Source organism: Lichenostomus cassidix, chromosome 3 (genome assembly GCF_008360975.1).
Source record: "Lichenostomus cassidix isolate B80296 chromosome 3, HeHo_3.0, whole genome shotgun sequence".
NCBI classification, from domain to species: domain Eukaryota; kingdom Metazoa; phylum Chordata; class Aves; order Passeriformes; family Meliphagidae; genus Lichenostomus; species Lichenostomus cassidix.
The window spans coordinates 94,433,263-94,460,911 of record NC_139483.1 but is presented as its reverse complement, the minus strand read 5'-3'; the positions used below and the strand labels follow the sequence as shown (position 1 = coordinate 94,460,911).

The 27,649-nt window shown below is 36.4% G+C and overlaps 1 protein-coding gene across 16 annotated transcripts in view; it reads left to right on the top strand.

The window, feature by feature from the left end:
* Positions 1–27,649, top strand: part of MYT1L (myelin transcription factor 1 like) — a 311,356-nt gene that overhangs the window by 68,202 nt on the left and 215,505 nt on the right. For all 16 annotated transcript variants that reach the window (XM_085056760.1, XM_085056762.1, XM_085056772.1 and 13 more), the window contains exon 2: positions 17,225–17,339. The gene's annotated coding sequence lies outside the window, so the exon portion shown is untranslated. The remainder of the gene's footprint in view (positions 1–17,224; positions 17,340–27,649) is intronic.

Sequence of the window (27,649 nt, the reverse complement as noted above, 5' to 3'; positions counted from 1 at the left end):
CAGGTAATCCCATCCAAGGTTGGCAGTGTGATGAATGATGTCATATCACAGTGGGCAGAGAAGTACTAAGTTATTATCTCTGATTTAGCCAGAGGAGCACTGAATTGATGAAATTGTTAAATAGGGACTTTTGAAGGAGTAAATGACCAAAGACATACTTTTCTTATACACTATGATCTGTTATTGTGTTAACTCTTGACATAGGCTAAAAAAGTTTGTTGCATCAGGAGTGTTCCTAAGTAAAACATCTGCTGCTGTCGTTCCAGAGGGTTCACAACTGCTTCTGTTTTCCTTGTTTTGTGTCTCTTCTCTACTGGTATCTTCAGAAGACTTCTTGGGCTAGTAACTGCAGTCCAAAAGGATTAATATATCTCAGTTGTGCATAAATGCCACTTAATACCACTAAAATGACTTACAAGGAGAACTGCCCTTGCAACTTTTTTATGATAGAAATTACTGTTTTGTTGATCAAGTCAAAGAAAAAAGTATTTGTCAAGTCAGAATACCTTAGAATTGGTCAGAGGCTAATCTGCCTTATCTATCAAGCTATTCATAGAAATTCATGGTTCAGTAGTTTATGTCATTGCTCTTCATCATATACTAGACTCCTGTACCAGTCTTCTTAGCAAGAACACATGTTGGGCTATTTGGTGGTACCTCATCTGGCAAGAGCCATCAGAATGCCTCCAGGAAACATACTGGTCAGTGTATCTTACAAGAGACTTTATCATTAATTTGTCAGTTCTGCTAGCAAGAGTTCACAATTTTTTGGATGAAGAAAAAGTTAAATTTGCCATGGTAATGGGAGAGAGAGAATTCCCTTATGCAGACATAGGTACTCATGATTCCTGTGTACTGAAGACATCTTCTTCTGTTCCCTCAAAATGATCTAGTTGTATTCCATTTTCACAAAATTTTGTTCTTTAAGTAATGAAAATGTGTTTCTCTGCTTCCTGCTGATAGGAAAAAGTTCATCCTTTTGACATTTCGTTTTGGAGGGAGATTAGACCAGTTATGCCCATCATCCTCATAATGAATTACCAAAATTTTCTGTCTTTGGGGATTATGGTATGGGTAATTGAAAGACTACACTGTATACAGAAAGTAGCACCTTTCTGGTTAGCCCTGCTATGAGCACCCTTCCTGTCCCATTCCCTTCTGCTCTGTGAAAGCCCACTTGTGCCAGTTCCTGACTTTACTGCTGATGTGCAATTTGATATGTATGAAAGATCAAGGAAAAAGAAGCTTTCAGAGATGAGGTGTCCAGAAATTCCTAAGTCCATTTGATTTATCCCAAGTTTGACTCTTCTAAAAATAGATTGTGGGGTTTTTCTGTGAAAGAAATAAGGCCATAATCATAATGATGTCACAATAAAGTTTTTTATTAATTTTTCTGTGCAGATCTTTCTGTACCTTATAGAGGATGAAGAATAAAAAGTTGAGCAATGGATAGACTCTTTTGTAAGAGGTAGCTTTACACTGAAAATGCTTTTACACTTAGCAGCATGTCACTTTCCATAGAGACAAAAAAGATGCAAGAGTGGGTGTTCCTGAAATAAATAAATAGCAGAAGAATTTATTTTTGCAGAATTACAAAGCAGAAAATGCATGAATATAGCTGAAATTAATATGAAATTATATGCCTTAGATTAGCATAACAGTGGTTTTACCTCCACTTACATAAATTGGAAGTCTGAGAAAGACATTTTCTTCAGAAACAAGGCCTGAAACTTACCCATGTTTTGCTACTTGATAGTGTACAGAAATGTGAACCTCTGTGTTGCACTTTACGTGAACTCATACACTTTTTTGTGTGCAGCTCTGTTTACGCAAATCTCTGAGTCAAGAAAATTATTTAATAAAGAAGAAAGACATATGCAATGTCAGTAGATGGTAGTAAACGATGAAGTAACAGATTTGGAATGCTGGGAAATTGGCCAATATTGATTTCAGACAACATGAGGGAAAATTGTTACTTTATAAAGTTATAAAGTTACTTTATAAAGTCCATATAAAGTTATGGATAAGTGTTCAGTTTACATTGTTTTCTAGTATTAAGGTCACAAATAATGATCTTTGAGAGTTCTTCAGCCTTTGCAGGTTTTCAAATTCTTGTTGTCTAGCTATAAAAGTATGAAATCAAAGATGTCATGAGGTGACAGAAAAGACTGCAGGAAAAAGAGGTTACGTAGTTACAGTCACATCTGGCTGTGTTCTTTGGGACATTACTCAGTTCCATTGAACCTGTGAAAGTTTATCCGGTAGCACCTGCTCAGAAGGCATATCAGCATTGCTTATTTTGCTCTGGGGTTATTGCTTATTATTACCAGTTTGAAATAAGTGACTATGTTTAAATTACTGTGTTCTGATACTCAAATCAGAGATACAGACCTAACATGGTCTCTTTTTTAAGGTGTAGTGTGTTCTTGTCCTGGATCTGTACCATGTAAGAGTGAGACTAGAGGAAAAGGCAGAGATGTATTTTGCTTTGCGTATCAGGCTTTTTATAAGAGAAATCCAAGTCTTGTATGTACTGAGATAAATGGTTAAACTTTCATCAGCTACTGCAAAACAAGAAATTGGTCAAGAAAAGAATGGGAAAAAATAACCTTGACCAATCCAAGACTTATATACAGACCTCTGTATGATAAACACCTTTCTGGTCCATGCAGTAATTACACACTGAAATTGTGACCTTTGGAATTAGAGCTGCTTTTGAGCTGTATCATGTAAAGATCCAATTTGGCCATAAAATCCTTATAAAAATTTATGAAAAAAATTTGACTGAATGAGTCTGGTGGATAATTTAGAAACTTGAGTGTCTCAGACACTTAGTTGAATTTATACCTCAGCATTTCTCTGAAGTGGTAGCATTGCCCTGTCTTTGTGATGTCATTCACTAGGTGATGGCGTCAGGATCTTCTCCAGAGGATGGATTTATGTTGTCCCTTTGTCTAACAACTAGAGGGTACAGAATAACCAGGGGTGTCCAAAGCGTTGCATGGTCTCTGTTGTCCACCCTAAGAAATCATAACAGTATCTGTCTTCCAAATGGTAACACTCATCTCAGGAGCTCAGTATCATCTGTGTCTGAATACACAAAACTGAGGCACCCAGTCACAAGCAATGTGTAATCATCACAAGCTTTTAGAATTAAATCTGTGTTATGCCCTTCCAACAGTTTAAAGTAACACATTATAGATTGTCCATTTTCTCCTTTCTTCCTGAGTCTGTGTTTGTGAACTCCAAAATCCTTTTTATTTTTCTCTTGTGACTCTCTGTGTAACTTGAACAACTAAAAAGTTTTTCTTTATTCAGGTACGTTAGATGATAAGACTCAAGTTTAGAATTGTCAGTAACGCACTTGAGTTAATGCAACCGTTTGCTTATGAGGGGTGTTGGCTTGCAGTTCCTCAGTATTCAGTATGATTTCCCTATGCCTGTCAAGTAGATATTGGTGTAGTCCTAACCATGGGAATACACTGTTGCAATAATTGTAAACAACACATACATGAAAATTATTTTTAGAACAGCAACTATCCTTTTCAATGTAAACTTTTTTTTCTTGCTGTAGTCGCAATTTTAATATGGGGAAGCAGTATTCCATTGGATTTTTTGTAGGTGGTTTCCACAAATTACACAGAGAAAGTTTCCCTTTCCCTTCCTACCCCAAGTATGCCTGTTTACTTCTAAGTTTAAAAATAAGTTGATTCATATGAAAGGTACTAAGTTTTTTTAAAAAGAAGGTTGGTTTTGTTTGTTTTGTTTGTTATTCTTTTACTGTATTGTGTAGCTGGAGAACTACTTCTCTTTTCATACTTGCAAAGGCATTTAATTAATTCTTTTTAGCAGGTAGGATTAAATTAATGTGATTTGAAAGAACGTCTTCTATGTTGGATGTTAGAGATAGCTAGTATTATACTGGCAGAGTTCAGAAGGTAGTGCTTCAGGTCTTTCACTTGTTCTGTCACTCTAGCAAGGTTCTTAAGCAATTGCTTAACTGCAAGTACACGAAGAACCATCTAAATTGCATGGAATACAAATACATTTATAAATTAACTTTAAGGAAGTAGTTATCTCACGCTCAATTCTTTCAACATATGAACAGAGTAGAAGTCTATTGCTTCTGAAGAAAACGCTGTTTGCTGAAGATAAAGAGGAAAAAAATAGGAGCTCTGAAATGAGGGATTGCATCTGTACAGAAAAGCAAGGCATGTGATAGTAAATATGTGAGACCGTCAGTTATGCCATTATATTAATATCTTACGTTGCTCCTTTATTTTCTTACTGTCCTCTCCTTGTTGCTCAAAATGAGAGTATTTCTGAAATCTGTGCATTTCAGTGTATGGATATATTCTATCCTGCTCTGTTTAAGACCTTAAGTTCATTCAAAGAAAACAAAGTAGTCTTCTAAGTCATTTGTCTATATCTGAAAATTTTAGTTCACTTTCTTAAAGGGTTTACTTTAGAAAAATATGAACTTATTCCAGTAATTAATCTGTATTATTAGGAAAATTGTTTGCTTTGACAGGACATTTGAGAGATGAGTTCCATGGAAGGGTCTGTCACCAGTATCTGTGTTACTTTTCATTTTATTCTTAGAACTTGTTCAGTTCTGTGGTAAGCTATCAGTTCTGTGGTAAGGTGTCTGGGTTTCTGAGTATGCAGAGCACATGACCTCTCTTTTCAACATTTACTGTTACGGCAGTACCTTTTCCCTGTCCTTAAAAAGCCAAGGATCTGAGATACTGCAAGTCTGACCACATCAAGAACATCAAACTATGCCAGTAAACTTCTTATAAGCAATTGGTACCAGTTCCATTTTTCTCTGTCTTTAAAAACCTTGATGTTCTCCACATACTTACCAATGCGTCCTGTAACAATTACCTAAATATTTTTCACTTTCAGATTTCAAATATAATGCAGCAGTCTTCTGATCTGGATACCCAAGCATGGTGTTCTTTAACAATATGTGTGGATGTCATTTTTTAGTAATCTTTCTAGTTAGGTACATTTCATACTTCTTTCAGCACATTGTCTTATATATGCAGTCCGTGATACTTGGCTATTCTTTGTGTTCAGGTTCACTCAACAACATACAGGCCTAGAAGTTTCCTTTTTTACCTTTTTTGACACTGAAGAAGTAAAACATTGTTCTGCCAGCTGTTTCTAAATGAGAAAATACTTGTTTGCATATTTGTGGTACAATAATATATCTTATGATTTAGAACCTAAAAGTAATCTATGAAGAGACGAAGGCCCTTCCTAAATGAAATGAATGGTGCTTGATAGAAATTAATCAGGTGGACTTCTAAAATTCCTTGGAAGGAAGAAGTTATATAAGTACAAATAATAAAACTAATGCTGAAAAAAATCAAAACTAATAAAGCTTTTATAACAGTTTTCTACACTATTCCTATATCTAGAGCATTTCAGTGGCAGAATGGGAATTAGCTATTTTGAACTTGGTCTTTCAATGGAAATGGAAAAAAAAAAGATAAATAATAATCAGATATCTAAACATGCAAATAGAAACAGATACTGTAAAATTACCTAAGCTCTGTTGAAACTATTGATTATGTTTCAAATGCATGGCCTGGAAGCCTTACTACTCTTTTCCCTCTTAAAACAAAAAATCATCATCAGTTTTTAATCTGGGTTTGTTTTTTTTTTTTTATCTTTCCAAATCTGTCTAAAGTTTTTCAGCAGGTAAATCATTCTGTTATTTCCTAATTTTTGATTATCTAATTTTGTAGTATTGTGTATAATATCTATATATGCCATGGAAACAAATCCAGCTTATAACCAATGAAAATTAATGACAAAAGAGATGTGTCTGTTGTTGTCATGTCCATCCCTTCATCTTCTTTTGTTTTAATGTTTATTTTCTCATGGCATTGATTTCAAATTCTTTAATATCTTGCTGAGCCATGAGCCATTGAAATTTTCAGGATATGGCGTGTTGCTAGAGGAAAAATGTGTGTTGTGTATCGGCTGGATTGGGCAGCGGGTAAAAAAAGAGCTGTGAACATTCACTGTTTCAGGTAAAATGCTTCAAATTGCTGGTAAAATGATCCATGACCAAAGTGGTTTTCTCTCTGCTATACAGGTGCATATTCATTTTAGATATCAGAAAGGCAGACCAAGAGCTAATCACATATTTCTCTAGTCACATAAGGCATGCAGAAGCTAAGTCAAAGTACAGGTTTAAAAAATAAAAAGACAAAACAAGGTTTAACACTTACGATAACAGTAATATTGTATAAACAGCCAGTTCCAAATCCAGGCTTGCTCCTTACAGTTGGTTCATTATTTGTCATTCTTAAAAGTCTTATATAGGAAATAGTAAAAGAGGAGACATTTGGCTTGTAGCTGCAATGTGGTACTTACTGATAATTCAATTGAATCTCAGCATATATAAATTCTGTTGCTAACTAAATGATGATTTCTCATTTGCTGTTCAATATGGAGACAACTAATCTAATGTGAATAGATAATTGCTGGGCACGGGCTTGTGAAGACGTACAATTCTCTTATTATCTCTATGTTCAAGGTAAAGACATGCAAATAGATATGAGGGGACAATAAGAACACTCACAGACATGTATTACTGTCTGAAAAACAGAATGCATGACCTAAGGAGATACTTTTTGCAGTGTCTTTTATGGCTAATACAGTGATCTCAACTAAAGAAGGTGTCTTTTGAATTACCAGACCACCCAGATCTACTATTGAAATAGAAAATATGTTTATAGGAAGACTTTAGGTATGCTGTTCACTAATTCTTTTACTATCTAAAAATGTGTTTTTATATGTCCTTGTTTTTCCCTGCCAATCACATAATCAGTTACTCCCTGTTTCTTTTCTTGTGGGGCTAAGCTGGCTTCCTCATTTTTGCAGTTCATCAATATAAAACTGATTTGAAGCTGAGCTGTATAATAATAAGCCTTTCAGCAGCCAGGCTTGACACTTGCCTTGTAATTAAGGCCTTGATGGTTGTGTTGATGGCAAATGAAAGAAAATGGCTTTGTTCTCAATTCCAGAGGCTTGATTGCTGGTTCTCGTTCTCACCTGAATTCGACCCATTCTGCATTGTGCACATGATTGCTGGAGTGTGAGTAATTGCAGTGCTGGCAGATGACATTTTCATGAAGCACACTCTGCACTGCTCCAGAGGGAATTTACAGAATTTATAGCTGGAGAAGCTCATCAAACATGGATTTAGGAAATGCCTATGTGAAAAGTGGGAGCCCACAACCAAATACCAGAGCATTTCTTTTGACATTTGCTTTTACATAAAGGACTGTCTGCAACCTGTCTTACCTTACGGTAGCAGCCTATTCATGAGTAGATTTTGTGATTAAGTGCAGTTGCTGAAGTTTGTTAAGACAATTTTTTGCAGGTTTTCTTGTAATTTTTTTTGTTTGCTTGGGAAAGTAGATGGAAAATGCTTTTCTCATTTCCATTCATATTTTTACATTTTCTTAACCTTTCAACTATTTAAAAATTGTCAGATGTCTCATGATATTTATTGACAACAATGTATGCTTGGTTTTTATTTAAACTCTTATTTTCTCAACCTTTTTACATGACAACATATTTTGTTTATTTTAAATTGAAAATGAATGTACATTTTAAATAGTCACAAAGGCTTCCATAATAGAAATATACTCTGGCATTTATAAACCAGTTCTTTAGAAAGAAAACATTAATGACTTTTATATTGACAAGTTCACAGATTTCAATGAAGGGTATTTCCTGTGTTGTAAATAAGGATTATTTGCAATGCATACTGATATTTTGAAATTATAGGTAACATATGCCATGATATGCATAATCTTTCTTTCCCTCTGCCTTTTAATACTTTTGTTTTTTCCTCTCCACTGACAGTCTTTGTGCCTGTCTTGTATTCACTGTGTTTGTTGCTGAGCCTCTGGTCCTTCTCCTTGCTCTTGTGACACAATCACGCTTGGATGAATACCTGTAGGTTGTTGCTATGCTTGTATTTTCCCCAGAACCTGGACCAACACAAACATTTTCTCAATCCTGCTGTCATTTTTCAGTCGCAGCTGCTTGGCCTCTCACTGACTTTGCACGTGAGGATGCATGGCTGCTGTGACTCAGATGTACTGTTACGCTGCTGTCTGTCCGGCAAGCCAAACTGTCTGCACTTGGCTTTTAATATTTCTTCAGGCTTCTCAGTCATGGCAAGTTGAGAGCTTTTCCTCCTTGCAGTTGGTGTTCTTGAAAGTCCTAAGCAATTGAATGATTGAAGGTTATAGTTTTTTTAACTAGGTTTATTTATTAACTGCTAGGAAAAGTAAGGTGAGAAGTCCTTTGAGTTTCTGCAATAAATGCTTGATCCAGAGTAGTGCTGATTATTTAAAATACATAGAAAAAATCTGAGGTCTAAGGTGATGATGTTAAACTGCCTGTTTTAGACCCTAGCTTATCCTCATTTCAGTAATAGAACTTTATAGCAGTACTAATAAATGGCAACAAGAAGATAATCAGTCCAAACTGCTGACAGTTTTAATTTATGCTATATTCCTCAAGTAGCTGGGTAGCACAAGAGGAGAATTAAGTGCCTTACCTAAATGCATGGATGTTATGCTGCTGTTGTTTACAAAAATAGAGTTTTTTTGTAGTTGAATGGGAACAAGATGAAACCTGTTGTAAATACATCTTGGTTTTGGTTATATGTAAGAGATTTCCTAATATGCTTTGAGTACCAGTGTTAAATTCTGCTCCTAATCTTAAGTATTCCTTAGGGAATCATTTAAAACATTCAGGTTCAGAACCTCAAAAGTTCTTAGGCATTTAAATATTTTGAGAATCTGGGTTTCAGAGTCACTTCCTGTCCTTTGAAGCCGTGAAAATAATCAAGGTTTAGGGCTCAAGAATTGGAGTAAGAAGTTTGTAGTTCATCGTTGCATCTCACCGTTTTTACTGGAAAGCTGAGGTGCAGCCAGGTACCTGAGCCCCAGCTGATACTCCTCTTGCAGGAGTGTTAGGGACCCATTTTCATTATGGCAGCCTTTTGAGGTGCAGTTCTGCTCTCAGTGTATTCCTCTTGCAACAGTCCCACTCTCCTATTGTGATCTGAGTGGTGTCTCAGCCACCAAGAGGGGAATCTACTGCTACATTTCACAGTGTCTGTAACAAAACAACCCATGCCTGCCCAGGATTTTTAGTGGAAAAAGGGCAGGTTGTCAACCTCTGTGTCCTCAGTCAGGACCTGGACTTACAAAATTATTTCCTTTGTGGGAATGAGACTTGGATCAAAGAAGAACATGGTGAGAAGACCCTGGAGATCCTTAACTGTATTTCAAATCTGTCACAAAACAATGAGCTCTGAAGAAAGGAATGAAAACAATAGCCAGTGGACTAGAAGACTGAAATATGGCAGTGAACAGCTTTTGAAATGTGCTGAGATAAGAGAAGAAGCCTGATAGCATTACCTTAATTATGGTGATGGTCTGGAACATACTGGGGATGGTGATCAGATAGTACACAGACTGGTAACAGTCTTACACATATATTATACAGACTGATTTTGGATAATACTGGCATCTAACACAGCAGTTGTAATGTTAAGAATCACTGTAAAAGTTTAATGTAGAATTTAAAATACTGGAACTCATGCAAAATATTCATCTGGTACTCTTTTGGCTGTCTGGCCAGTACCTTTGAATTTGAAAATCTTCAGCTTGTTTTAAAAAATCCTTCTTTTACCCCATTTTAACTTTCACCTTTTACACATTTTCCTCATTATCTTTCTCAGCAAGAATAAGATTTAATTTTCTCTAACACCCATTTATGCTTGCTTTTCTGCCATATTTTCCTCCAACTCAGTGACCCATCCCTGAGACATCATGTTCTCTTTCCCTTGTCTCTCCTTCTGGCTTGTCTTTTTGTTCTGCGTCTTTTGGTTGACAATGCAAGTGTGGTCTTCAGCATCTCAGCACTGACTCTTAATTTCTCCTGTCTCTTATATTCCCTTCTATCCTTCACACCTAGGGGAGAGAGGGTTCCTATCTCATGCTTTATTTTTGGATTCACCATGAGATGACCTTTTGGCATGTGACAGGGAGCTGACTGTGGCTCACCCATGGCTCAGGCTATCACATGAGATCATTGACTATTTTAAAATATTTTTCTTTCTCACTCTCTATAAGTCTTGAACAATTTTACAGTAAAGGGAAGAGTTTCTTACCTGACTTTGCCTCCTCTGTGCCCATAGCAAAGGCCATTGTTTTCTCTGGCATCACACAGTATGTTAGATTATCTGCTCCTGTTTTATGATTTTCCAGCCAGCATAGTCATCAACAATTGCTTGTTTCAACTGAGAAACCTGAAGTTCTTGGACAATACAATGAGTGTGAGAAGTTCTGTAATTCAAAGGAGATGATGAAAGGGCAGAAGTTTCCTCTTTCTGTTTATAAGTGTTAGGATTCCTATGGTTTTTGTTACATTTTCTTTTAAGACAGCACCTCTATTTGTTACGCCCTTATAAATCTTTTTGTATCTGTACAGAATTTAAGCTTTTCTTACGTTGCAATATCTGTTAATCCATAAGTTGTTTATTCAACACCTGGTCTACCAGCTAGTCAAGCATTTTTACTTTCTCTTTTGATATAAATTAATTAGTACAGGGGTACAAACATGCTGTATTGTATTAGATAATGGATTCTAAACATATCTCATCTTACTAATGGTACAGTTTTTGTATCTGTGGGGACAAGTTGTACACCTGTTGGTGTATTTGCATCTGCAGATTATTCTTCCATTCATAAATTCTCTACATTCACTCTACTAATATGCTAGTATAGCTCTTGGATATGCAGTTCCCACTGTAGCTGATACCTCAGCCCACCTCAGTTTCCTGCTTTTGTCACTATCAAAGTCAGTCTGTAGTAGGAATTTGCCCTGCAGATATCCCATGACCCATCTGAGGTCTCCTATATCAGAATCAGAGGACACCAAGGCTTAGTCCTCCTAACACATAGGTTCACAAACATATTTTGATTTCCTGTCTATTTGCTATTGAAGGTTTTATTTTGTGTTTATGTTCTGTAACTGTTGTCTTGTCTGTCTCCTGTGAACTGTGGGAAACCCCAGCTTTGCATCCGAGGCACTGCTTTAAGTAGTGATACGATTACAGTTCTCTTACCTGACAGTGCTGGTGAAATGTAAGGGGCAAAGAGGAGAGGGTTTCTGAGCTACTGTCATCTGAGAGATAGTCTGGAACCATAAATTGCTTTAATTTAAGAGACTAATAGCCATGTGTACATTTGACCACACATGCATTTTGGGACTAATTAAGTGCTCTAATTTATTCACAAATAATTTGAAAAGAAATCTGATCAGTAGGACCACATTAATTTTTCTCAAATATTTTCAAATAGTTTGTGCAGACAAATGTCAGCCTTATGGAAGAGTTACTCTTTCTGTTTACACTTAAAAAACAGTTATTTGAATAATCATGTATAGTTTTAGTTTTTGGTTGGTCAGTCTTTGTAACAACAATGTAATTGAAGGGCAATGAATAACTAGTGGTAAATATTATTCTTCCTTTCAGGATATATCATCCTGTAAATATAACCCTAAATATACGCCAGTTTAGAAACATTATTTAGACTTCTCTTTTTTGTCAAATGTCACTAAAAGATCAATTATTTATATTTCAGGCAAATCTTTGTGAGTACTGTACAAAGCAACTGTAAGTATTATTCACAACAGTACTTTCTGTGATGTAAATCACTGCAACTGAGTATACATAATGGTAATTTTTAAGTCCAGAGTGTTACTTAGCTTTAGCTTGTATGATGTACTACAAAAATGACGAAAAAAACATTTCTTGTATGTCTGCTACTAAAATCAGTATAGCACTAGCACAGATTTTCTTTTGCATTTAATTCAGTTCATCTGTTGCTTCTGAAAATCATAATATTAAGTATCTGCATATAAATTACTATTTAAAGAGGAGTCAAATGAGACATATCAATTTGAATTGGCCAAGGGATATAAGAACTTGCAGCTTCCAAGGGACAGCTGTTGGGGTGACAGGGTATGACAATGCAAGTATCTCACCATACCTGTGTCTTTTCTGTTCTGACAGCAGTGAAGCAGATTTCAGCAGAGTGATGTACGAAAATCGCTGCTCAATCAAGCTTGTTTGATACAGCAAAATAGGAGTAAGGCTTCTGTGTGCCCTTCCTCCTTGATGTGCAAGTAGATAGGTGGCTAGAAGATCAGATCAGTAGCTATGTACCTGTTGTACCTCCCTCTAATATATCTGCATCATTTAAATTAGGCATAAAAGGTGTCAAATTTTTTTAAACTTGGCTCAGGTACAACATAGGACCTTTTAAGTCACCATCAAACTGAGACACTGGAAATTGATCCAATGTGCAAATACAGTGTTTTTTCTAGACCAGGCTCTGTCTCTCTCATTTTGGTGTACTGAAAGGGCAAATTCTGTGCTTCTTTATGTTACAGTAATGCACTTTTACTTTACTGTTTGAAAGATAGTCTTGCTGCTAAGTGATTCCAGTTAAGGATTAAAGAAGAGAGAATAAAAATTTAACTTGTGACAAGAGATGGCAGAACTAGGCCTTAGTCCACAGAAGAATCAGTAGCGGCTCGGCACTTTCACCTGTAGTTATTAGGTAGGTCTGACCTTGATGCACAGTAGACTGTGTAAACAGCCCTGCCCAAAATCTGCCACGTTGCTTTGCTGCATTCACTTGTAATAGAACTCTTCTCCCATAGTTGTCAGTGTAGGAGGGTAAAACTAAACCTGCTAATAACTCTTGCTGTATATAATTCATAATCTGCAGTGTGTAGGTCTGTAATCTGTGGGTTAATATTATTTATTTAATGCTTCTATTTTTCTAGTTGTTTTTGTTTTTTCCTCAAGATGCTATCACTTCCTCCAGTTTGCTTCAGAAAACTGCAGGAAAGATATGGAAAGGCAAATCAGATCTCTGCCCTACACTTAATTTAATCATTGGCAAGTTGTTTTGATTACTTGCTCCCTGATTTTCTTCAGCTCTGGCTCTCTGGGTAACACAGTTTTGAGGAGGTGAATCTGCACACCAAAAGGCTGACCTTGGAAATGCCTCCAAATCAACAGCTTTTAATGTAATAGCCTTTCTCCTAACATTATTTGCTTTGTGGTAGGGTTTTAAGGTGCAGGATAAAAGAAAACATTCTGACTCATCCAGTCCTGTGTACTATACTCCTACTTAAAGGCAATTTTCAGATTCCATATTGTCCTGGAAGTGGACACACTGCTCACTTTGCAAGAGCCAGTAACACTGCAAGCAGTTTGTGTTTTCACCATCCTCATTACCTTCTGCAGTCAGGAGAGCCCCCTGTGTGTTTTTTCCCTCAGGTATTAGTGCACTGTTTCACACTTTCTCCAGTGGGCCTCAGTCAGGAAATAACTGTTTATCTAGCCGTGAGTGATGCACGCAGCTGTTCCTAAAGGTCTCCTCAGTGCTAGTTGTGTATTTTCCTCATTAGTTTTAAATCCATGTTTGGCAGCAACTGGTTCTTTGAACCATTAATCCTGCCTAAGCTAAACTTCACATAAGAAAACATGGCATCCAGTATTAACAGGGATGCTCAATGACTGTCTGCTTTCCGTGATGATACTCATACATTTTCCAAGAGCACTAAATGCCATCTTTGGATATTTTCTTCCTCCAAGAAGGGCGTTCACTCTCCTATATTTTTATACCAGATCACTTTTTCTTAATCATCCTTTTATTTATAGATGGAATTTTATAAGTCTGGGAAACATTTATTTCAAAGCAGGGTTGTCACTAAGACTGTCTACTGGTAGATCTACATGAAAGTTAATGTAAAATCTGGCAAGTGCTTATGCTTTGTAGTTCTATGTGTGCTGTTGGTGGAAGAACGTAATATGGTAAATGTAATGATAGGGAAAACATTTTTTTCACCTCAAGTTCTGTGTTTTTAGAGATGATTTAGAACTTCATATTCTGATTGAAAAAAAATATTTGCTACTCACCTAATGTTTTTTATTTAATTTTTGTAAGTATATTTCTTCACCTTTGACTTAATGTTTGTTCTAGAGGTTGGGTTATGGTGTTATTTCCACTGAAAAGTGTGACAGATATCTGTCTGATGTCAGCAGGAGTGGGACTAGGTCCCATGCATTTTTATTTATACATTGTTCTGAATAATTAGAAGCATGAATTTAGTGTCTGTAAAATCATGTAAACTGTTACCTGCCCTAATCTGTCCATAATCACAAATAACCTCAAAAATCCTAATATGAGATCAAATATGTAAATAATTTTTTAAAACCGTATCAAAGTATTTGAAGTAGTTGTAATTATTTCATCTTCCTGGAAAAAAAACCACTAAAGCAAATTATTGCCAGAAATAACTCAAGTGACCACTACTGTTGAAATACACTAGAGGAAGGACACAACCTCTTAAAGGCAGGCAGCATTTGCATGAGAGTTGTACACTTTCTTGAGATTTTATTTTGGTGGTTCAGGTTTTTTTCCATACCTTCAGGGATAATAAGAACTGGAGGCTCTTCATGACCTTTCTGGGAATTGCTGGTTCTCAGCATCAGTCAGAATGTAACCTTTTTGTGAGAATTTTCTTGTCTGCTACTAAAATATCCATTGCTTGTAAGGATAAAGTATCCATTCCAGGTGGTTTTACCATTCTCTTGTGAAGTGCATCGCTTAGGGCATCTCAGAGCCTGTGACATTTAATCTGTCTTTTAAATGTGCTTTTCTTAGGTGCTAAGCAGTAAGGGGAGTCTGTACTTCAGCCTCTCGCAAGTACCCTATTTCTACTTCTGCAAGGGTAAATGGATTTTTTATTTGGGTTCCTGAAACATAGCATTTTTATCATTAGTAGACTATGAATGGATAACTGTGGGGGCTTTATTTTTAAGTATTCTCAGTGTCAAGCAAGTCATGTATGGCTGTGCATGCATTTGCCAAGCATTTGATGTTGCGGCAGGTCTCTGAATAGGTATTCCATATGTGGAGATTTATATATGCAAAACTGGCTTCTGCAAAACTGTGTGAGTGCTGTTGGACATCAGAATTTTGGCTTTGAAATGGAGGGTCAAGAACACATAGTGGAAGCCAGCATTGTCAGAGCCCAAGCTCTGTCTTGATGTATTTCAACAACCAGTTCATTTTCACATATGTTAGTTCTCATTGTTTCCAAGAGTTAAAAGTAGCAGGTAGAGCTCAACACGATGCCATTGGGAGAAAACTGGAAAAACCTCATCCATTATTTCGAATTTTGGCCATATCTTAGATTCAGCAGCGCACTAGGACGTGGAGAGCACACGCGGCGATTGTCGCTGCTGCTGTCCGCGGTGCTGCAGCCTCGTGACAGCGAAGTGACCCCAGCACAGCTGGAGGAGGAGGCTCCGTGGAGCCTTCCACGGATTTGCTAGGGCCTTTCTGCTGTAAATAATGATTTCTTACCTGAAGTTGTGTTTGTCATTGAAGTTACACAGTGTGTTGCAGCCACTTTATCCTTAATAATAAATCCACCTATCCTTATGTAGGAAAAGTTTTGTTCTAAGATCAAAGGCACGATAAAGTCACCATAAAGATGCATGCAGAACCATGTAAAACATACTTCTGTTTAACCAGTAAATTTTTGGAATTGATGTTTTATGTATATTTCCTAATAATATTTCACTTCCTCAGAATGCCATCTTAAAATATATAAAAAAACCCAAAACCCTAGAAATCAAGAATTTTGGATTCTCATGAAAAGTTGTTTGGTTTGTGCATAATTTTATTTTAGCTAGTTGAATTATGCATGTGAGAAATTAATATTGAAGCCTGGTCTTTAAATGATAAAAGAATTTTATGACAGAAATGATGATATTTTTGTCTAAAGGCTCTGTTCCTGTGAACAATTTCAGAAATTTTCAGATAGATACACACATTATTTGGAAGATTAAAATACCTTCTCTTTGTTTTTATAAAATTGTAAAAAAAAAAAGTAATATTAATCACATGTAAGTATTTAGTGTATTTACATGCAAAGTTTGTTTAATAGAAAATAGTCCCATTTTCTAATCTCATAGAATATTTCCTTGACTGAAAAGTAACAAGTAAAGAATTGAGTACAGTATCTTTTAGAGGATTTATGGTAACGCTGCTGAATTTAGCTGAGCATAAACAGCATGGTGAGCCCCTCAGGGTCTCTTCATTTTCTTGACACACTCCACTGCTGCCCCATTAACACTTCGTCTGTTATTGCCATCTAGTCAGTTTAATGAGTATCTTTGAATTTGAAGTTCTTCACAAGAAACAATAGCTAAAATAAGTGAAACACCTACTGTAGCTTTCAATAGTGTATTTTTTCAGTTTGTAATTTTTTAATAAAAAGTACATGTATATTCTAAAGCAGTGTAGTTGCATCATGACATTTTCTTTAATTATAGTAGATGCTAATCACAAGCACTGAGTAATGGCTTACAGATTTGATTCTGCGTTTGTCTGTAGAAGATAAATGCATCCTGAATAGTTGCTGAAGGAGGCTTTTCTTTTACTTCAAAATTCATGTGGTTAATACTGACTCTCTAATGTGAAGAAGGAATCGTTCTGCTGGAAACTTTGTGCTATCAAAGCAGAATATTTCTTCTGAGAAATCATAAGACAGAAGGAATAGGTGCTGTTTTCTGGTACTTGTATTAATCCAGGTAACTGATACAAAAGGTCAGTATGTGTCTCATTAAATTGGATGCCTAAAACTGAATTTATCACATTCTTCAGTATACATGAATGAACCATCTTAAATTATTAAACAATAAGCTGTATTATCAGATGAGGACTCAACCTGAATTAAAGCCAAAATAATGTTGCAGTGGGATGCATCATAGGATTTAATAACAATTCTAATTTTGCATTGACTATTAACTGACCAGCAAAAGCACTCTAGATCACCTTAGATATTCAGTAGATCTGGGAAGTCTTTGGAAGGCCAAATAAAAAATGTGAATAATTGAATAAATTTCTATTCTACAAGACTGAGGCGATTGGTTGGATATTGAAACACATTTTTGTATTAAATGCATTCATTGAAAGCATATTTTTAAAAGCTAAAATAGCATGTGAGTGATTTTCTCTGTTCTGGTAAGCTTGCTATCCTTCATTAAAGTTTTTTTTTTGTTTGTTTCTTTGTTTGTTTTCATTTTTAGAAAATGAGTCTGGAAGAAAATTGGTGAATCCAATCCAGAGGACCTACAAGCACTCTGACAGGCTCAGAGAGCAGAGTCTGTACCAAAGAGCAATTACCCCACCAAACGATTTCAGGTACAATTGACCTAAATATAGCACTCTCTTGAGATTATTGACAAGAGTTCATTTCCTGTAGTGCTTTCCCCATTTGCTACCCCTGGTAACCACTGTGATCTTATCTGCCTGGTGCTGCATGACTTCTGGGATGCAGTTGAGTTCTGCTGTGCATTATCTTTAAACAGACAATTCATGCTAAAAGAGTCATTTGCAGTTAAATTAGATGATGCATATATTATTCTTGCTGCTGAAGTTACAAAGAACAGGAATAAGTGCCTGAATCCTTTTGGACTTGGATGCACTGGAATTCTTTTTACTGTGAAATCAAAAAGGTGGTACTAATTAATTGTAAATAACTAGGAAATTTTATTTCAGTAAACACTAACAGTAGAGTCAGATATGCAGGATGGATAGATTGGAAAATTTGCTATTTCTTTCACTGTATATATATTTCTTCATAAAGTGTGACTTGCCCTATTGCCATCCTACTATCTCCAGGCAATCACAGTAGTTCTCATATGCTGGCATGAAAAAAAATGAGTGTATAAATTAAGTGTGTAAGTGTACAAAATGTGAATGAAGTGAATTCAGAGGCTGGTAATGATAAAATCCATTTTAGTTTTGAATGCATTTTTCTTAAGCATTGCACACAAATGTGTTGAAAATGCTGGATATATTTGCATTCCATGTATGTGGAATATAGAGAAAATAGATGGCGTTCCCTTGGTGTTCATCACAGAGATTTTTTCTTGAATGATTTTTTTCTGCTGAATTTTTATTTAGAAAATCTATACATTGCCCAGAAATTCAGAAGGCTGCTATCAGGTTCCATGCTGAGCAGCTGTTGGGGGGCCATTTTTCACAGACCTTTATGAGCTAGTATCACAGGACACAACTGTGCTATGATTTTCCTGCATATCCCCTATGTTTTTCCAGAGGAACACCAGAATATTTTTATTTTATTAGTAAACTCTGCTAATAATCACAGGTCCCACTCTTCAAAGGAAACTCAAGAAGAAGTTGAGTTGAAAGCTGAATAATTTATGACATAGAGACTATACACTATATTGGTCTACTGACTTGGTTCCTTTGATGATGATGGACAGCAGTTATAAATGTAGTTAAACTCAGAAATTCTATACTAAAATAAGGTGAAGCATGAATCAGTTAATTGCATTAGATAGTAATTAATTTATTATAGGGAAAATTTGGATTAAATATAGGAGAAAATTTAGCTCTGATTTATGTTTTGCCAATCTACTTTAAGGAGTTGAGGAGACAGTATATCACAGTGGAAAGGAACAGTAATTTGAAATGGAAGTGTAAGAAGAAAACAGTAAAAGAATATATGAAGGTGCAGTAAAAATATGCAAGGCATTATTAAATGGATTCTCAGCTCAGGTTGACCTTGTCAAACTTCATGTGCTGTAGTTTAGGATCTTGGGGATGTTTAGTGCTTTCTGGTGGCCTGCTAAAGACAATAATTTTGAAGTTTGAGATGTGAGAGAATGTACATGAGGAATTAAAGTGGATTCATGAGAGGATCTTTTTGTTGTAGAGTGTTCTACAGAATAAGACAACTGAGGAACATGGGCTTGGGGGTGAAAAAGTAAATCAGTCCTGCCCCAACACAAGGAGAGAGAGAAAACTTGTAGGAAGTTACCAGCAGTGCCAGAGTCTAAATTGAAATATTTACCTTCTTACATTTGGTATCTTACAAACAGAATTTTTCATATTGACTCTTGCAGTGCTGCAAGGGCTTAACCTTAAACCTTGCTGATGTGATTTTTCCCATTTTCTTTTTTCCCATTTTCTTTTAAATAAAATGTATCTAAGGCTTGATTTTTTAATCTGTAGAGATTATCAGATGCACACATTTTGTTAATTATTGTCTTGACATTCCAGAGACCTGACATGGCTGACATACAAACAGTTGTACGTACTGTAGATGAGTAAATCCATTTGAAATTAGAAACACTAGAAAACCCCATGTAAATTCACTTTTCTGTGTGAATGGTCTTTATGAGGATTGCTCACTTCAGCAGATAACAGATAAAAACATCATTCTGGGCCTTATATAAAGCTTCATGTTGTAATAAATTGTAGACCCAATGAAATTAAGTGTCTTGAGCAGTTTTGTTATAGTTACTTTACATCTTGAAGGGATACTCTGGTCCCTTGCAGGGTGCAGACCTGTAGAGGACAATATCACAGATCAGGGACTTTATACTTGCTGCTGTATTGAGTTTGCCCTGCCATGGTAGTGGAAGGACATAGTACAGCAACCCTAATTAGGCAGTGTAGGAATCTCTGGTATGCAGCATCATTCTTAGCCAGCTTTATATTATTTCTGCTTGTTCTGTGGTGCCTCAGGGAATGAGAAGAGTCTGGCCCATTAATTAGAGAATTATCTTAGAATTGGGAAATATGAGTTCAGGTTCTGCTTATGCCACAAATTTTCTACAAGACAATTAACTAAGTATTGACTAAAATTCGGCAAGACTTAAGGATCAGGGATTGTGACTGTACGTCCTCTCCTTTTGAAGCAGAATCATGTGTCCTTGCTTGTTTCTGGTATCTTAGTTAGCCACCTTAAATAATTGAGTAGTCCAAAATCCTCATTCCCCTCATTAGCTGAAGTGAATTCTGTACACTTCTTTGTCATACTGGTGAGAGTATTGATGGAATGGCAATTACAAAGCAAAGTAATGCCTGATGTTAGTTCAGGCAGAGTACTAGAAAGATACTAGAATACTAGATACTCTAGTACTAGAAAGATACTAGAAAGTACTAGAGTACTAGAAAGATACTGTCATGGTGACACGTACACTCTTGTCAGTGTAAGTCTTCCTAGTACAACCCTCTGAAAAAGCAAAGTTCATCAATCGCAGTGTCACATGTTGCTAAATTTGCAGTTTATAAATTGTGACTATAAATGTAAGTAGTAGGAATCATCACATAAAATTGTGCTTCTTTTTCTTTGTCTCTCTCCAGACTTAAAGGGTTTCAAAAATGAGGCAGTAGGCTCTTTAAATTGCAGTTTCTAGGCAGCATCTCTGCTCCTGCAAGCAGACATGGCTGTTTTATTGCATGGCCCAGCCAACTGTGATTGATCATAGGCTGCTGCTGATGTTAGCACACCTAAGAAAACATGTTATGTTACAGGTAAAAATGCCAGGGCAGGGGCATATCACCAGAAATAGTTAGAAAATAATATATGTTCGTGTGTTTTATTGGATATATAGCTCAGCATGCCAGAATATCTAATCCCGTAATCATCCTGAAAATTGGTTTGGTTATAAAATCAAATTAAGCCCACTATGAAAGATCATGGTCTCTCTTCACTGCAGTAGCAGCTAGCTGTATAAATCTCAATCCCAGATCAAAGGGAATGCACCACAGAAGTAAAAATGTTTTTTTGGGAGAAATCTGATGATGATAGAGCTGATTGCTTTTGTAGCAAACATTTAGAAAGTATTGGAATAATTTGATTAGAAGAGGTAAAAAATAATTTTGCTAGATCATTGCAGCTTCTTAATGTTGAATCCCTCCTTTTCTCCTACTTTAACATTTTCTGAAGAAGGGTTATCATGCATCTTTATTTTGATTAGTTTCTAGTTTCTGGGTTTTAGCTTTGTCATGTGATCTTAAATGATTTTTTTTGTCCTTATGAATATTGGGTACTAACTTCTGGTGGGCAGAAGAAATCTTAGGCAGCCATAGGAAATTTTGCCTTCTTCCACTGCAGATGAATGACTGTGTATTGCTCTAGCTGAAGTATTCCTTCTGAAGCCATGGAAGACAGAAGGCTAATTTGAAAGCCAAGTGAAGTTCAGAGAAATACTTCATTGATCAAGTAGGGTTTAGGTCACAGTTTAGTTAGGTCAGAACTATGCTTCTTATGTAGTAGAAATAAAGCTTTTATTAACAAGTCTGCATATAAGAAAAGACTTTCATATACTGAGACAGAAGAGGTGCAGAAGTGCATTTGTACAGCACTGCATTCATCTTCAGTGCACCGAAGAATGTCAAGGAAAGGAATATGATAAAAACTATAAAGATTCTTGTCCTGTAAGTAGCTAAAGCCAAGAGAAGATACATGTTTTCTAGTCAATCAAAGCTAGAAAGAAACTGTTTTTTAAAAAGAGTTTTTAAAAGTATGGCAGGAGGACAAAGCTATGAGCAGATTCTTGTAAGTTCAGCAGTCCTTTCTGTGTACAAATACAAATACAGTTTTTGACTCTGTAGTAATGTTATTGCAAACAACATTTAAAGAAAGCAGTTTACTCTAAAAGTTTCCTCTTTTCTTCTGAATACATTTTTGGGAAGGTGCAGAGGAAGTAGATACTACCATTTCATGGTCACTTTGCACATTTCATGAGGGAGTTGCTCCCCTGTGGTTTGGAAGAGACCAGTCTGGGCTGCTCAGCCGCTCTCAGTAGTATTGTCCCCACATGACCTTGTGGATGGATTTCTATTTCAAAATCATACAGAAGTTAAAAATTGCTGAAAATAGCATTCATTCCTGTTTTGTTCCTTTCATAGCTTCTGGGGTGAAATTTATCTGTCCTAATGTAATGTCTTTTATATCAAAATTATCTTTGGCTAGTCTGCCTTGATAGTCAATGGAGAGAAATAGACACTTTTAGGGCATGATTCATCTCCTCGGAAGGTAGACATCTAAGTAGGTCAGATGAATCAGACTGTACAATAGCACATTCCTTACAAGAGAGAATAAAGGAAACCTAGGGATCAGCTTAGATGTCAATGCACATATTGCAAATATATAAAGTTAAGTGAAATGAAATTTATGTCTATAGGAACTAAGTCAGAGTTCAGAGTCAGAGGAAAAAAATCCTACTCTTCAGGAAGCTCCCTTTTCTTCAGAGCTTATGGTTTCACTGCATTGGTGTGCATGTTCATAGTCATAGTCATGAGGTGATAAATTTTAAAAAAGTATCACACCTCCTCCTTCTTTCAATATTTTAGGGTGTGATGTTTGAGTAGACTGAATTGTATGAATAGGTAACTTGTATACATTTATCATCAGTGATTCCAGTGGTTCCACAGTGTCATAATTTTTTTAGTCTCTGCTAATAATCTGTATGTACGTGGTTTTACCATAGTTTTGGTTAATTATTGTGAACCATTTCAGAACCAGATCCCTTTTCTCAATCAGAAACTTCTGCAAGGAGAAAGAAAAGATATGCATTTAATTTAGGGTAGTAGACTAATTTAAATTTTTCCTCCATAATAATAATAATTACTGTTAGTGCCAGAGTTTCACTAAATGCCCCAGCAGAGGAAGTGGTTAGTGCAAATATATCTGAAAGTCTCCACAATGAGTATTTTCAAGTGCTAACAAATGAATTTTGCAGACAGGATCTTCATTTTGGTTGTCTTTGCTTGAAGTATCAACCATAAACAATGAAATAAAATGGAATATGCAAGAATGAACAACTTTTTTATTACTTATTTAAAATAAAAAATGAACAAATAAAGACTCACCTAAACAACAGTGAAGCTTTTTCATATGCTGCTTTTCTCCCATTGTTTGCAAAACTCCAGATCCAAGGAAACCTGCAAGACTTTTGTCAGATGCGTACCCAGGAGTAGCACAAGGATGACAGCCTGGAGTTAGCAGATTGCTAGTGAGGCCAGCAGATGCCAAAACATGCTGTTTCATGACCCAGTGTAAAGATGCCAAAAATAATCTCAAATGTACTTCAGTAAATAAAAGCAAAAACCCCTCAGGCTTCAGAAATAAAGTATGTAGAACTGTCTGAGATTAAACAAGAAACTGAAAGTTAGAAGACCAGGGTTCTAATTTTTGCCTTGCAACAGATCAGCTGTGTTCAGGTAGTGAGGCATTTTGACCAAAATCTGTATTTTGCCACTTAAATAGATGGCATGGCTTTCAAAAGTAAGTGGGAGCAGAATTACAAAGTATTCCACAGATAAAAAGTTGAATCACATGCAGATGTTGACTAAATATCTACCTCGTTTCCCCTGTCTTTCAGAGTCATACTATTTAGCTGTCCTCATTTATGGTAATTTCAAATGCATAAACAAAAATAAAAACTGTTTTGTAAGTGCAAGTGTTCTAAAATCACTTTCTCTTTAAGTGTAAATGTAAAACTAATTTATGCAAAATCGCTATATCACTTACCAGATTGCTCAGAGAAGTTGAGAATGCCCCATCCCTGGAGCTGTTCAAGGCTAGGTAGGATGAGGCTCTGAGTAAGCTGGTCCAGTGGGTGGCAACCCTGCCTATGGCAGGGGGTTTGGAATGAAATGGTCTTTAAGGTCCCTTCCAAACCAAGTCTTTCTGTGATTCTTTGACCTTACAGTTAAAGGTAAAAGTATACTCATAGGTATGGAACATGTTTGTTTGGTCAGCCTGAAAACTATTTGTTTTAGATAAAGTAAGATCCAAATCTCCATGTTAGGCAGCTGCATTTAACTTTAAAGACAGCAATACCAGGACTGTGCTAAGTGAACTTGAACTTGCAAAATGCACTGTGAAATTGTGAGAAACATTGAAATAGTCTGTGTAGAATAAGATCAATATAAGTATATATCTGTTATTGATACAGAGTCAGGGGTGAAAAGGATCTAAAAAAGCAGCAGAGAAATTTTATTTGCATTTTAAATACTGTGTTTAATTTTGGAATCCTTTTGCTACTGTAGACCTTTCCATATCTGCTGCTGATTGTATTGTGTGTAAGATATCTGAAAGTTTCTAAATGATAAGGGATAGTAATTATCATTGAATCATAGAATATTCTGGTTTGAAAGGGGCCCACAATGATCATCGATGTTCAATTCCTGGCCCTGCACAGGACCATACCAAGAGCCACACCATGTGCTTGAGAGCATTGTCCAAATGTATCTTGAACTCTGTCAGGCTGGTGCTGTGACCACTGCCCTGGGGAGCTGTTCCAATGCCTGTTTCAGTATTCCGGAACCTTTTGCGAATATCCAGCCTAGACCTCCCCATGCACAGCTCCATACCATTCCCTCGAGTCCTGTCACTGGTCACCAGAGATAAGAGATTGGTTCCTGCTGCTCTTCTTCTAGAGCAGTGGGGTCTACAGCTGAGACAGGGGAATTTTGGTCATGGTAGTTTGACAATTATGACAAAGGAATGATGATTGCTGTAGTTTGTAGACATCCAAACAAGTGTCCATGTGCTAAAATTTTCAGGATGAAAAACTATTTTCAATGTAACAAGCCCTTTATCTTAAAATTTCTTTATGAATGTAAAGCCAGGGAATCCAATTTTTAAGAGGTAAAGTATATTAAATGATGCAGGAGTGGCAGGAACTTAACTTTCTGAGGTTTATGGACATGTGTGTACAGTGCATATTCTGAAGTACCCATTGAGCTGGCTCTGTGTTCTTTGTGTAAGAGATTAGAAAAGCGAAATCTTCTATGTGGTCTGTCTGTTCATCAGCAAGACACATAATTTAGCCCTGGTAAGCCAGACAGTGCACACATAAACAAAACCAGGAAGCATCTTTTAAAACTGAGCATACAAGCAAACACTTTTAAACTTTCTACCTTAAATATGTAGCCATATATTACAAATGTGATGGGTTATATCTTTGAGTGCAAGAGGAAGTAAAGAATGAACTCATACTGCAAAATACGATCCCTGATTAAATATGCTCGTGTAAGAGACACCATCATTCTTGAAGGACAGAATATTTATAATGAAAGCCACTTAATTGATCAGGTAGATATACAGATACGTATATCTACCCATGTGTACACAAGAAGTCTGTGGTTTTCACAGCCAGAAAGGCACATCCATATGAAAAAACAAAGGTTTTATTTGGCTTACACTTGTATGTATTTGAACAGGACTGATAAAAATATCCATGTGTTGGCTCCACATCTCTTGAAGTTAATGGAAACTGAATGTACTCTTCACTTGTGAGAATCAGTCATAATTTTTGTCTTGAATTTATGTACTTTAATAATTTAAGTGACAATGGTAGGCAGCAGAAGCTACTGTGCTGTAGCATATGACATAGAAGATGGCCTCTAGCTTGCTTCTTTTGCCATTTATGATGCTAATTTTGGGCTAAAATCCAAACTTTCTGTAGCAAATAGGAATAATTGGTAATGAAATAGTCATTCCTGTATTCCAGTTGCTATAACTCATTCCAGCATTCCATCTCCAATAGTTAAAAGTAAATTCTGTTTTGAACTGGATGAATAAAATAGAGATGGCTAATATATGTCCTTTGTTCAGATCTCAGCAGGATCTTCAGTTATTTCATATTGTGTGTGGAAAATCTACATTAAAGAGTCCAAACACTCTAAAGCTAATACGTGCCAGAATTAACTTTGTTAAGGCAAGTTAATTTAATCTCTCCCATGCATATACATTTTGAAGACTTCTTTAATTACATGATCACATATTGTTTTTTCTTACAAAATCTTTTCCTCATTTAGTTCACAGAATATATGATAGTCACTTGATGAGCAGCTGTTCCATATTATGTTTTCATGGCATTGTTCAGTGTGTGGTCCCACACCTTGTTTACTGCAGAAAATTTAAGCCCTGCTCTGGAGACATAGTTATTAATTATTATTAATTTCCTTTTGGGATTTTCCTAGGATCACTGTAGTGCCTAAGTGATGAGCAAACATTAAATTAGCATTACTGCAGGCCACTGAGATTGGAAGACAATATGATTTCCACTTTATGGCTGGGGAACCATGGCCCAGAATATTGTGTTCAGAAGGTGCCACCAATCTACAGGACCATCCTGAGTTGCTGAGGTCTAAAAGCCTTGACTCATTACTGTCAAATGAAACTTTTCCGATTCAGGTCTTCCTGTCTCCAGCTATATCTCTGAACATTCATCTCTTCTACAAATTCAAATGCCTCATCTCAGTGAATCACATGGAAAATGAAGAGTATACTTCCAGTGACCACCTGTGGAAAAGCTGGTTTGAATTACTGTGATGGAAACTTTATGCCAAGGAAAGATAGAATCCTGCTTTCTAGACTGACATCCAATTACTTTAACCATTCTTGTTCTTCTTATAATGCTGTCCCATTTTTTAGTGTATTTCTTCAAAATTCTTTACCAGATGAACCGTCTTCAGTACACAGTTCTGATTCATCCTTGCAGCAAGGCCGTTTTTGCTCTGTATAAGGCAGGTGTGTTCTGGAAATAATAGATATGAGTCATGCCATTAGTCTCCATGCCCATTCAAAGATGAGGAAAAATTTGGTTATATAGGCAACCTGGCACTTTTGGCAACTTTGTTCTGGGTTTGGTCATGGTAAAAAAGTTATTTTGAAAATGTGTCTGTGTGAGAAAGAAAAACAGAAGTAGAGAGACAGAGGGAAAGATAATGAGTACACACTTACCATTTTAAAATAGAAACTTTTGAGAATTTGTCAACCCCTGTCTGAACTGTGAGATGACTGGAACCTTAAAATCCACCCCACCATGTTGTACCATTCTTCTATTAAACAAGCTGCATGGAATAATATTCTGCAAAAACTACTGCTAAAGGAGTAAGATGCAAGATACCTATTTGCACTACCATCACACTCCAGAGATATTTGCTGATGGCACAGGAATCATGGGAAACTGAAATTTGGTTCCCAGAAGACCCAAAAGGGGCTTTTAGTCATTATTGATTCTCTGCTCAGTTCTCACTGACCTTTCCTACACTTGTTCACGATCTGTTATAACTCTGAGTATAATCCAGTTCTGTGTCCTAAGGAAAACTGTTCTATTTCTCACTGCCCCAGTGGCTTCTTGTCCCATGTTCTTTCTTTCTTTTTGCCACAAGCATAATCTAAGTACTAGTTCGTTACCTTCTGTTCAGGACCTACTTGTTCAGTACCTTCTACAGTCAGTTGTCTGTATGTCTTCATCCCTCATTCCTCCAGGGCTGGATCCCTAGGCTTGTGTACAACTTTTTCATTCCCACTGGCTCTCCAGCCAGAACTCGATTGTCAAGCTGTGTTTTCAGTTTCTGTGCCTCCAACCATCTATCATTTGTTTCTTTGCACTCCTGTTCCAAATACTGCTACTGAAATGTTGGCTCTTCCCCTGTTTTTCCTGTTGCTGCTTGATTTTCCTTTGGGCAATAGGGAACTGATAGAGCTCTCTTCATATTTGTCATTGTAAATTTGAGAGCAGAGCCTCTGCTCCCTCTAGGACAATGTTGCATGAATGTAATTTCTTTGCTCAAAATTTGGATTTAAATCTAAGCATAGTAGACAGAAGCAATGCACCCATGACTGATACTCAAGACCTGATCCTAGTCAAGGCAAACTTTTCTAGCCCTCCTGG